General features: G+C 43.2%; 1 protein-coding gene across 1 annotated transcript in view; it reads left to right on the top strand.

Moving 5' to 3' along the window:
• UBE2V2 (ubiquitin conjugating enzyme E2 V2) overlaps positions 1-12,750 on the top strand; it is a 57,058-nt gene that overhangs the window by 12,553 nt on the left and 31,755 nt on the right.

The raw sequence follows: 12,750 nt of genomic DNA on the forward strand, positions 1-12,750 counted from the left end.
CACTCCTGTTGCCGAGGCTGGAGTGCAATGGCGTGATAGCGGCTCACTGCAACCTCTGCCTCCTCCCGGGTTCAAGCGATTCTCCTGTCTCAGCCTTCCTAGTAGTTGGGCTTACAGGCAGCTGCCACCATGCCCAGCTTATTTTTTGTATTTTTAGTAGAGACGGGGTTTCACTATTTTGGCCAGGCTGGTCTTGAACTCGTTTTTTGTTTTGTTTTGTTTTTTTTGAGATGGAGTCTTGCTTTGTTGCCCAGGCTGGAGTGCAGTGATGCAGTCTTGGCTTGCTGCAAGCTCTGTCTCCTGGGTTCAAGCAATTCTCCTTGAACCTCAGCCTCCTAAGTAGCTGCCATTACAGGCATGCACCACCACGTCTGGCTAATTTTTAGTAGAGATGGGGTTTCACCATGTTGGCCAGGGTGGTCCAGAACTCCTGACCTCAGATGACCCACCTGCCTCAGCCTCCCAAAGTGCTGGGATTACAGGGGTGAGCCACCACACCTGGCATAAAGGTTTTTGCTTTGTGGTTACCATGAGGCTTACAAAAAAGGTCTTACCGTTACAAAAGGTTATTTTAAGCTAATAACAACTTAGCCTTGATTGCCTAAAAAATCCTTTATATTTTTACCCTACTCTCTCATTTTGAATTTTTAATGTCACAGTTTGAATTTTTTTTTTTTTTGAGACAGTGTCGTTCTTGTCACCAAGGCTGGAGTGCAGTAGTCTGATCTTGGTTTACTGCAACCTTTGCCTCCTGGGTTCCTGTGATTCTCCTGCCTCAGCCTCCTGAGTAGCTGGGTTTACAGGCAGCTGCCACCACGCCCCGCTAATTTTTGTATTTTTAGTGGAGATAGGGTTTCACCATGTTGGCTAGGCTGCTGTCAAACTCCTGACCTCAGGTAATCCACCTGCCTTGGCCTCCCAAAGTGCTGGGATTACAGGCATGAACTACCGCACCCAGCCTGCATCTTTTTATATTGCGTATTCCTTTACAAATTATTGTAGTTACTTTGAATAGTTTTGTCTTTTAACCTTCCTACTAAAGACACAAGTAATTTACACTCCACTATTACAGTATTAGTGTATTCTGAAGTTGACCTTGTGTTTACTTTTCCCAGTGAGTTTTATACTTTCAGATGTTTTTGTGTTACTCATTAGTATCCTTTTCTTTCAGCTTGAAGAACTTCCCATAGCATTTCTTGTAAGGCATGTCTTGTGGTGATAAACTCCTTCAGCTTTTGTTTGCCTGAGAAAGTCTTTATTCTTTGTTTCTGAAGAACAGCTTTGTCGTGGGACAGACAGCTTTGTCTAAAGGACAGTTTTTCTCCTGGTCACTTTTTTTTTTTTTTTTTTTTTTAAAGAGAGACAAGGTCTGTCGCCCAGACTGGTCTTGAACTCTTGGGCTTAAGTGATCTGCCCGCCTCAGCCTCCCAGAGTGCTGGGATTACAGGTGTGAGCCCAGCCCCTGCGAGCACTTTAAATGTATCATCTCACTCTCCCCCGGCCTCTAAGGTTTCTGTTGAGAAGTCTGCTGCTAGGTATATTGGAAGTCCCTTATATGTTATTTGCTTCTTTCCTCTTGCTGCCTTGAGGATTCTCTCTTTGTCTTTCATCTTTGACAGTTTGGTTATAACATGTCTTGGGGTAGTCTTATTTGGACTGAGTCTGATTGGAGACCCTTCAACCTGTAGCCGTATACTTACAACTTTCTCCATATTTGTACGGTTTTTTTGCTACTTTTTCTTTAGATATCCTTTTTTTTTTTTTTTTTTTTTGAACAGAGTCTTGCTCTATTGCCAGGCTGGAGTGCAGTGGTGCGATCTTGGCTCACTGCAACCTCTGCCTCCTGGGTTCAAGTGATTCTCCTGCCTCAGCCTCCTAAGTAGCTGTGACTACAGGCATGCGCCACCATGCTCGGCTAAATTTTGTATTTTTAGTAGAGACGGGGTTTCACCATGCTGGCCAGGCTGGTCTTGGACTCCTGACATCAGGTGATCCGCCTGCCTCGGCCTCCCAAAGTACTGGGATTATAGGTGTGAGCCACCATGCCCAGCCTAACATAAAACTTGATAGAAGTGGATATGCAGCATGCAAGCTAGAATAACATTCAGTGTTCAGGCGGGGCTCAGTAGCTTATGCCTGTAATTCCAGCACTTTGGGAGGCCAAGGCAGGAGGATCACTTGAGGTCAGGAGTTTGAGACCAGCCTGGCCAACATGGCCAACATGGTGATACCCCATCTCTATTAAAAATTAAAAAAAAAATTAGCCAGGCATGATGGTGCTTGCTTATAGTTCCAGCTACTTGAGAGGCTGAGGTGGGAGAATCACTTGAACCCAGGAGGCAGAGGTTGCATTGAGCCGAGATTGCGCCACTGTACTACAACTTGGGTGACAAAGTGAGACCCTGTCTCAAAAAAACAAAAAAATCAATGTTTGAAAGTTTGTTTCAAAAGTTGTTCACTTTTTCAAAGGCTCTTTTTCAAAGAGCTGATTACAGTGTCTTTAGGGCCGGGCGCGGTGGCTCAAGCCTGTAATCCCAGCACTTTGGGAGGCCGAGACGGGTGGATCACGAGGTCAGGAGATCGAGACCATCCTGGCTAACACGGTGAAACACCGTCTCTACTAAAAAATACAAGAAAACTAGCTGGGCGAGGTGGCGGGCGCCTGTAGTCCCAGCTACTCGGGAGGCTGAGGCAGGAGAATGGCGTAAACCCGGGAGGCGGAGCTTGTAGTGAGCTGAGATCCGGCCACTGCACTCCAGCCCGGGCGACGGAGTGAGACTCCGTCTCAAAAAAAAAAAAAAAATAAAATAAGTCTTTGACATATGTAAGATGGGACTTTGGGACTGTATTTGGGAGTGCTTTATTCTTGTTTATAAAGTCTTAGCTGATTTGTGTGAGAGCGGATGGTATTTTCAGTAAGCTGGAACTCAGCAGCTGTTTCAAACCTTAGAAGGAGCTAAATCCTTGTGGCCATGTATAGGTACTTAAATAGAAATAGAAAAAAACAGATTAATAAAACATACGTTATGGATTGCCTGGACTCTAGACCAAGTTCATTTTATAGATGAGCAGTAGAAATACAGATATGAAATGGCTTTTGCAGGATTTTTTAGCTACATGTTGAGTCTAGAGCTGGTGTCTTGATTTAAGATTCTTGGTTGCGTACGGTAGCTCACGCCTGTAATCCCAGTACTTTGGGAGGCCAGGGCAGGCGGATCACCTGAGATTGGAAGTTTGAGACCAGCCTGACCAACATGGAGAAACCCTGTTTCTACTGAAAATACAAAATTAGCTGGGCATAGTGGCACATGAGTACTCCCAAGTAATCCCAGCTACTTGGGAGAATTGCTTGAACCCGGGAGGCGGAGGTTGTGGTGAGCCGAGATTGCGCATTGCACACCAGCCTGGGCAACAAGAGCTAAACTCCGTCTCAAAAAAAAAAAATTCTTAAATACTGCTTCTGTATCAGACTGTGTCCTATGTATGGCTTGGTTGTTTTTATTTCCTGGAAACCCAGAGATGTTATTTTACAGATAAATGCCGTTAAGGATCAAGACAAAATACTTGATAGAGTCTGAAGGCATTAATAGATTATTAAAGCTCCGTGTTCTTTTAAGGTGTGAAGGATTGTATTGAAATAAGTAACAAAAATTTAGAAAAAGCGATTTTAGTGGCTAAATGCTGGTCAATATTCACATCAATCTTTTTTGTAAGCACATATTTGGTATTGCGGGTAAATACATATATATTAATTATTCCCTTAGTGATTTTTTTTTTTTTTTTTTTTTTTAGAACGAGTCTTGCTCTGTTGCCCGGGCTGGAATGCAGTGGTGCACTCTCAGCTCACTGCAACCTCTGCCTCCTGGGTTCAAGCGATTCTCCAGCTTCAGCCTCCCGAGTTGCTGGGACTACAGGCGTGTGCCACCATGCCCGGCTAACTTCTTGTATTTTTAGTAGAGATGGAGTTTCACCGTGTTAGCCAGGAGATGGTCTCGCTCTCCTAACCTCATGATCCACCTGCCTTGGCCTCCCAAAGTGCTGGAATTACAGGCGTGAGCCACCATGGCCGGCCAGTCAGTGGTTGTTATAAATCTGTGATTTTTTTTTTTTTTTTTTTTTTTTTGAGATGGAGTCTCTGTCATCCAGGCTGAAGTGCAGTGGTGTGATCTCAGCTCACTGCAACTTGTGCAGGGTTCAAGCAATTTTCCTGCCTCAGCCTCATGAGTAGCTGGGATTAGAGGTGTGCGCCACCATGCCTAGCTGATTTTTTTTTTGTATTTTAGTAGAGACAGGGTTTCACCATGTTGACCAGACTGGTCTTGAACTCCTGACCTCAAGTGATCGGCCTGCCTTGGCCTCTCAAAGTGTTGGGATTATAGGCGTGAGCCACCGTGCCTGGCCTAAATCTGGATTTTCTTTTTTTTTTTTTTTTTTTGAGACGAGTCTTGCTCTGTCGCCCAGGCTGGAGTGCAGTGGTGCCATCTCCGCTTACTGCAAGCTCCGCCTCCCGGTTCACGCCATTTTCCTGCCTCAGCCTCCTGAGTAGCTGGGACTACAGGCGCCGGGCAGCACCGGCTAATTGTTTTGTATTTTTAGTAGAGATGGGGTTTCACCGTGTTAGCCAGGATGGTCTCGATCTCCTGACCTCGTGATCCGCCTGCCTCTGCCTCCCAAAGTGCTGGGATTATAGGCGTGAGCCACTGCGCCCAGCTCTGGATTTTCTATCTGAGGTTTATCTAAGGGAGGGGAGGGAAAGGGAGGTTACTGGGAGTGTTGTAAGTGTTTGATAGAAACTTACCTCTGTATCAGAGGTAGAATTTACAACCTGATGAGTTGTCCTAAACATTTTAGTATTGCATCTGTTATTCCTAAAGTGACCCTTAGAACATTTAGTACTGTTCCTTTCTTTCTTTCTTTCTTTCTTTCTTTTCGTTTCATTCTTCCTTTTACCTACTTCCCCAAGTAGGCTGCCTCTAGATAAGACTGTATATTATCAGGTAGGAAGAACTTGGTTCGAGGAGTTTTGGAACTGGGAAGACTGGATAACAGCTATGTAACCTGGGCTTCTTATTCTCTCTAGGGCTTATGAAGTGGTTACTAAAATCTGAAGTTCTATAGAAAAGGGCCAGTTTCCTCTGGGATTTGACCACACCTTTGAGGGTTGCTTCCTAAGAAAGCTGAACTTTTGGTAGATGGAGTTATAGATGAATATTGAATTTGGTTTCAGGGAGCTGTTTTTTCAAAACAACTTTACTGAGATATAATTCACATACCATATAGTTGTCTATTTAAAGTATACAATTCACTGATTTCTGGCATGTTCACACATATATACAACTGTGGTCATTTTAGAATATTTTTATCACCTCAGAAAGAAACCCTGTACCCTTTAACTGTCACTGTCCTATACCCCCAAACCTCAGCCCCTGGCTACTATAATCTGTCTCAATAGATTTACCCATTCTGTACTTTCATATGTGTAGAGTCATATATTATGTGGTTTTTTGTGACTGGCTTCTTTCACTTAGCATAATGTTTTTAAGGGTCATCCATGTTATATAGCATGTATCAGTATTTACATGTTTTTACGGGTGAAGAATATTCCACTGCATTGGATACACCACATTTTGTTTATTCATTCATCATTTTGGTGGTGTTTTCCACCATTTGGCTATTGGGAATAAGGCTGCTGTAAACATTTACGTACAAGGTTTTTTTTCGTAGATACCTAGGAGTGGAATTGCTGGGTCACGTGTTAACTATGTTTAGCTGTTTGAGGAACTGCTAGGCTGTTTTCCAAAGGGAGACTTCTTCTTTTTCTTTTTTTTTTGGGATGGAGTCTCGCTCTATCGCCCAGGCTGGAGTGCAGTGGTGTGATCTCAGTCCACTGCAACCTCAGCCTCTTGGGTTCAAGTGATCCTCCTGCCTCAGCCTCCCAAGTAACTTGGATGACAAGCCTGCACTACCATGCCTGTCTAATTTTTGTATTTTTAGTAGAGACTGGATTTTGCCAAGTTGGTCAGGCTGGTCTCAGCCTGACCTCAAGTGATCCGCCCACCTCGGCCTCCCAAAGTGCTGGAATTACAGGCGTGAGCCACTGCGCCCAGACCAACACAACTAATTTTTTTGTAGTTTTTTTTTTTTTTTTTTTGAGACGGAGTCTCGCTCTGTCCCCCAGGCTGGAGTGCAGTGGCCGGATCTCAGCTCACTGCAAGCTCCACCTCCCGGGTTCACGCCATTCTCCTGCCTCAGCCTCCCGAGTAGCTGGGACTACAGGCGCCCGCCACCGCTCCCGGCTAATTTTTGTATTTTTTTTAGTAGAGACGGGGTTTCACGTGTTAGCCAGGATGGTCTCGATCTCCTGACCTCGTGATCCACCCACCTCGGCCTCCCAAAGTGCTGGGATTACAGGCTTGAGCTGTAGTTTTTAGTAGAGACGGAGTTTCACCATGTTGGCCAGGCTTGTCTCAAACTCCTGACCTCAAGTGATCTGCCTACCTTGGCCTCCTAAAGTGTTGGGATTACAGGTGTGAGCCACTGCACCCGACCCCTTTACCCATTTTTAAATTGGGCTGTTTGTCTTTTTTTTTTTTTTTTTTTTTTGAGACAGAGTCTCGCTCTGTCCCCAGGCTGGAGTACAGTGGCCGGATCTCAGCTCACTGCAAGCTCCGCCTCCCGGGTTTAGGCCATTCTCCTGCCTCAGCCTCCGGAGTAGATGGGACTACAGGCACCCGCCACCTCGCCCGGCTAATCTTTTGTATTTTTTAGTAGAGACGGTGTTTCACCGTGTTAGCCAGGATGGTCTCGATCTCCTGACCTCGTGATCTGCCCGTCTCAGCCTCCCAAAGTGCTGGGATTACAGGCTTGAGCCACCACGCCCGGCCTGTTTGTCTTTTTATTGTTGAGTTATTGGAGACCTTTATATATTCTGGATACAAGTCTTTTATCAGATACATGGTTTGCAAATATTTTCTTTCATTCTGTAGATTGTCTTCACTTTCTTGATGTTGTCCTTTGAAACCCAAAAGTTTAAAATTTTGATGAAGACCACTTTATTTTTTTCTATTTCATTAAAATGCAGATTCTGGCTTTTTGTATGTAGCTCATCACCTAACTGGTTCTTTGTTTTAAAAACAATAATGTTTCAGACTGGGTGCAGTAGGAGGCCAAGGTAGGCAGATCACTTGAGGTCAGGAGTTCGAGAGCAGCCTGGGCAACATACCGAGACCCTGTCGCTACAAAAAAAGAAAAAAATTAGCTGGGCATAGTGGTGTGTGCCTGTAGTTCCAGCTCCTGAGGAGGCTAAGGCAGGAGGATCACTTGTGCCCAGGAGTTCGAGGCTGCAGTGAGACATGTTTGTACCACTGCCCTCCAGCCTGGGCAACAGAGTAAGACCCTGTCTCTAAAATGAACACACAAACATCAGAGAATCATGTTTCATGCAGAATATGGTCAGAAACTAAAATATAAATGAATAAAAACAACTCCATGAAATACTGTGAGTTCTAGTTGATGCTCTAGTTATGATTACTGTATGACAGAAGGGCAGGAGTCTGAGCTTCACCTGGCCAGGTGAAGTTTAATCTCACTAAAAAAAGTTCAATAGCCAGATACCACGCATACTGTAAACAGTTTATTCTTTGGAAGTAGTATAATTATGCCAGAGGTTTTTCAATTTATGGATTGGAATGTTCTCGAAAAGTACAGACAGTGCGTTGCTTGGTGTACTGCTCTTCATGCCAGTGTCATCTGCTACCTAAATTATTGATTGTTGTTTACGAAACAGTACTGATGTAAATTGTTATGTCCTCAGAGGAAATACTTATGTTATTGAGAAGTCTTTGGTTTTCTCAAGTTTTTACCTCATAAACAGTGATATGGAGAGATATCTGTTTATTTTGCTTAATATGGCTTTCTGACTGGAAGCCAGTTACAGCTTCCTGGACTCACAGGTGAGCAGTTATGCCCATTTAATAGTCTCTGTCAGAAGACCTCACATCTTTTAAAGTGCATGCCATCCTAATTTTACTTAGAAATTAAAACTAGAGAGGAACCAGAATATATTAGCTTATTTAACTTTCTTCCACTCTCTAGTGTATTCTAAGGGAAGTCTCCCTTCATAGTTCTGCAATAAACATTCTTAGCTACCTTACTGGAGAATGTGAAGTAACTACTACATTCATTGGCTTATCTCATTGGGATATCTGTAGTGTATCCAGGTGAAATCTTCTGCAATAACTTGCTGCATTATATTTGAATGTATTCATTTACATGGCTGTCTTCCCCACTAGATAGTAATGTCCTGGGGAAAGGATTCTGTGTTCAGTATCAGCAACATCTGCTGTCAGTTTGTATATATTGAAAGATTAAAAGCAAGCATTTGCCATAAATTCACCAGGTGTTTATCGAGTGCCTGTTGTGTCATCATTTTCTGTGGTACAGTGTCTTTCTGTGTCAGGGATTTAATAATGAGAGAATAAATGGCTCAAATAAAACCTAGCTTTTCAGGCTGGGCGCAGTGGCTCATGCTTCTAATCCCAGCACGTTGGGAGGCCTAGGCGGGCGGATCACTTGAGCCCAGGAGTTCGAGACCAGCCTGGGCAACATGACGAAACCCCATCTCTACTACAAATACAAAAATTAGCTGGATGTGGTGGCATGCGCCTACGGTCCCAGCTACTTGCGGGGCTGAGGTGGGAGAATTGCTTAAGGCTGGGAGGTGGAGGTTGCAGTGAGCTGAGATTGTGCACTCCAGCCTGGGTGACAGAGTGAGACCCTGTCTCAAAAACAAAAAACAAAACAAAAACTGGCTAGGCATGGCGGCTCACTCCTGAAATCCCAGCACTTTGGGAGGCTGAGGTGGGCGGATCATTTGAAGTCAGGAGTTTGAGACCAGCCTGGCCAACATGGTGAAACCCCGTCTCTACTAAAAATACAAAAATTAGCCAGGAGTGGTGGTACATGCCTGTAGTCTCAGCTGTTTGGCAGGCTGAGGTGGGAGAATCACGTGAACCTGGGTAGTGGAGGTTGCAGTGAGCTGAGATTGCACCATTGTCCTCCAGCCTGGGCCACAGAGCAAGACTCTGTCTCAAAAAAAAAAAAAAAAAAAAAGAAAAAAACCCAAAAACACAAAAATAAAAATTAGCCAGGTGTGGTGGCAGGCACCTGTAATCCCACCTACTTGGGAGGCTGAGCCAGGAGAAGCCCTTGAATCCAGGAGGCAGAGGTTTCAGTGAGCTGAGATGGTGCCACTGCACTCCAGCCTGGGTGACAGAGCAAGACTCTCTCTCAAAACAAAGAAACAATCCCCTCCCTCTGCTGGAAAAACCAGCCTTTCCTTTTTGTAGATTGTAATATTTCACTGTCTTATTTTTAGTTTGCTTTTCTGAAGTAAAACTACTAAAATAATATTTTAGTCACATATATTCATTAAATCTAAAATCATGAAGCTGCTTATTTTCCCCTTATCTAGCTGAGTTAGTATCTAACAAATAGATTCTAAATGAACTCTTCATATAGGTGGTGATTTTTTGGCAGTGGCTAGGGGCAGGGTGGTTTTGGTTACAACCTAAAGAATAACAGTAGTATGATTAATTTCTCCTGTATATAATGTGTTCTCCACACCACAGCATTGAAATACTTTGGAAATCCTCTAATCCAGAGGTTTTTCCACTTGTGTTTGAAAGTGTAGTACAGATGCTTCAGATGTACAAAGTTTGACTTGAATTTTTTTTTTTTTTCTTTTTTGAGATGGAGTTTCGCTCTGTCACCCAGGCTGGAGTGCAGTGATGTGATCTTGGCTCACTGCAACCTCCACCTCCCAAGTTCAAGTGATTCTTCTGCCTCAGCCTCCCGAGTAGAGATGCATGCCACCACTCCTGGCTAATTTTTTTGTATTTTTAGTAGAGGCGGGGTTTTACCATGTTAGCCAGGATGGTCTCAATCTCCTGACCTCATGATCTACCCGCCTTGGCCTCCCATAGTGCTGGGATTACAGGTGTGAGTAAAGTTTGTTTTTATAAATTACATTTTTATCTACTATATTTCATCAATTCTAAAACATTTAAATATCCAAAATGGATATATGTGTTATAGTTTAATTGGTAGAGTTTAAAAAATTTTTTAAATTATAGTATCATGTAATTGGTTATGCCATCTTAGATTTGATGAAAGACAGTATTTAAAAAAACTGTTAAGATGCCCACATTGAGGTGAATATATAATAGATTTCAAATACTGGATTCTACAAACATACTGACATGTGTTCTCATTTATTATCTGAATACTAAACAGTTGTGATCAATTTAAACTTAAATATGTTCTATTGAAATATGTTTTTAATCTCATACAATTTTTTGAAATATTTTGGAGGCTAAAGTTGAAAATTGGTTTATCTGGTAAACCTTCACTTCAGCAAAAGAATATCACCTTCTGATGTTTTTTGGTGAATTATGTAAATATAGTTTTTAATATTAAATCTATTTGTATAAATTCACAGTGTCTGAATGATGGATGTATTTCAATTTTAAAGTTCAGAAAAAATGTAGCTGGGCATGGGGCTCACACCTATAGTCTCAGCACTTTGGGAGGCTGAGGCAGGAGGACCCCTTGAGCCTGGGAGTTTGCGACCAGCCTGGGCAACCTAGCAAGACCTTGTCTCTACTAAAAATATTTAAAAAATTAGCTGGATGTGGCGGTGCATGCCTGCAGTCCCAGCTACTCAGGAGGCTGACATGGAAGGCCTAGGAGTTTGAGGCTGTAGTGAGCCATGATTGCACCACTGCACTTCAGCCATGGCGACAGAGTCCCTGTCTTAAAACAAACACACAGACACCCATGCACACACACCCCAGCATATGCTTTGATGTCAATAATTGTGTATTATTGACATTATTGACATTATTAATGTCAACAAATAGTGTTCTTGAGAGTGGGGTTGTAACTGATGTTTTTGAAACAGCCAGTGGGGTTATGGGCCCAGTTAGGATTCTGGAACAGTTTTCCTGAGTGTAGAACTGTGATGGGGCTTATGATTCACACTCATTACTTTGCTGGATGAATGTTAAAAGCGGATAGGATGGCAGACCCACTCAGCAAGGAATTCCACCGAGGATGCCTTGAAAGGAGCAGGGGCATACCATCCAGAGCACAAGGCAAAATAAAGTTATCACATGAAGGACTCATTTGCTTGAAAAGACTTGACTTTTCTTAGTGTCTTCAAATATTCTAACAACTTTATAAGGCAGAAAGACTCAGTGATTTTTTTTTTCTTTTTCTTTTTCTTTTTTTCCTGAGACGGTCTCTGTTGCCCAGGCTGGAGTGCAGTGGTGTGATGTCAGCTCATTGCAACCTCTGCCTCCCGGATTCAAGTGATTCTCCTGCCTCTGCCACCTGAGTAACTGGGATTATAGGCTTTCACCACCACGCTGGCTAATTTTTGTATTTTTAGTAGAGATGGGGTTTCACCATGTTGGCCAGGCTGTTCTCGAACTCCTGGACTTAAGTGATCCTCCTGCCTTGACCTCCCAAGTGCTGGGACTATGGGCATGAGCCACCACACCTGGCTCATTTCTTGTTTTTTTAAAATAAAATTTATTGTGTGTGTTTAAGGTATATATATCATGTTATGAGACATATAGTAAAATGGTTACTGTAGTGAATCAAATTAACGTATCCATCATCTTACAGTTACCTGTTTTTCCTTCCTGTGGCAAGAGCAAAAATCCTGACCATAGCAAACTCTTAGTCCTCATGGCTGGGTGCGGGCTCATATCTGTAATCCTAGCACTTTGGGAGGCTGAGGCGGGCCGATCATTTGAGCCCAGGAGTTCAAGACCAGCCTGGGCAACATGGCAAAACTCCCTCTCTACAAAAAATACAAAAATTACCTCACATGTTGGCACGCGCCTATAGTCCTAGCTACTTGGGAGGCTAAGGTGGGAGGATTGCTTGAGTCCAGGTGGACGAGGCTGCAGTGAGCTTTGATTGAGCCACTGTGCTCTAGCCTGGGCAATAGAGGGAGACCCTGTTGCAAAAAAAAGAAGGAAGTCCTCAAGGCTGTTCTGCAGAACATTAGATCTGCAGACTTGTTCATCCTACATACCTACTATTTTGTATCCATTGATCTACAGCTCCCTATTTCCTTTCCAGCCCCAACCTTGGTAACCACTGTTTTTATTCTGTCTTCATATTTGACCTCTGTGTTTTTGGAGACGGAGTCTCGCACTGTCACCGGGCTGGAGTGCAGTGGCGCCATCTTGGCTCACTGCAACCTCCACCTCCTGGGTTCAAGCGATTCTCCTGCCTCAGCCTCCTGAGTAGCTGGAATTACAGGTTCCCGCCACCGTGTCTGGCTAATTTTTTTGTATTTTTAGTAGAGATGGGGTTTCACTATGTTGGCCAGGCTGGTCTGGAACTCCTGACCTCGTGATCCCCCTGCCTTGGGTTTCCAAAGTGCTGGGATTACAGACGTGAGCCACCACAGTCGTCCTGTTTTCTTTTTTGAAAGATTCCACAGTCCCAATGAATTTAAAATGTCAATTGTAGGTTGTCTTTGGATCCATACTGTTGTATATATGAGAGTTTTTTTATAATTATGATCAAAATATATGTGTTGCTATTAGGTCTCCCCCACTCCTTTTTTTTTTTTTTAACTTATACACAATTAATATAATTCATGTAGTTTAAATGACTTTATATAATGTTTTAAATTATGTGACATAGTTTGCCTGAATGTATACCAATTGACTT

The sequence above is a fragment of the Macaca mulatta genome, chromosome 8, assembly GCF_049350105.2.
Source record: "Macaca mulatta isolate MMU2019108-1 chromosome 8, T2T-MMU8v2.0, whole genome shotgun sequence".
Classification (NCBI taxonomy): Eukaryota; Metazoa; Chordata; class Mammalia; order Primates; family Cercopithecidae; genus Macaca; species Macaca mulatta.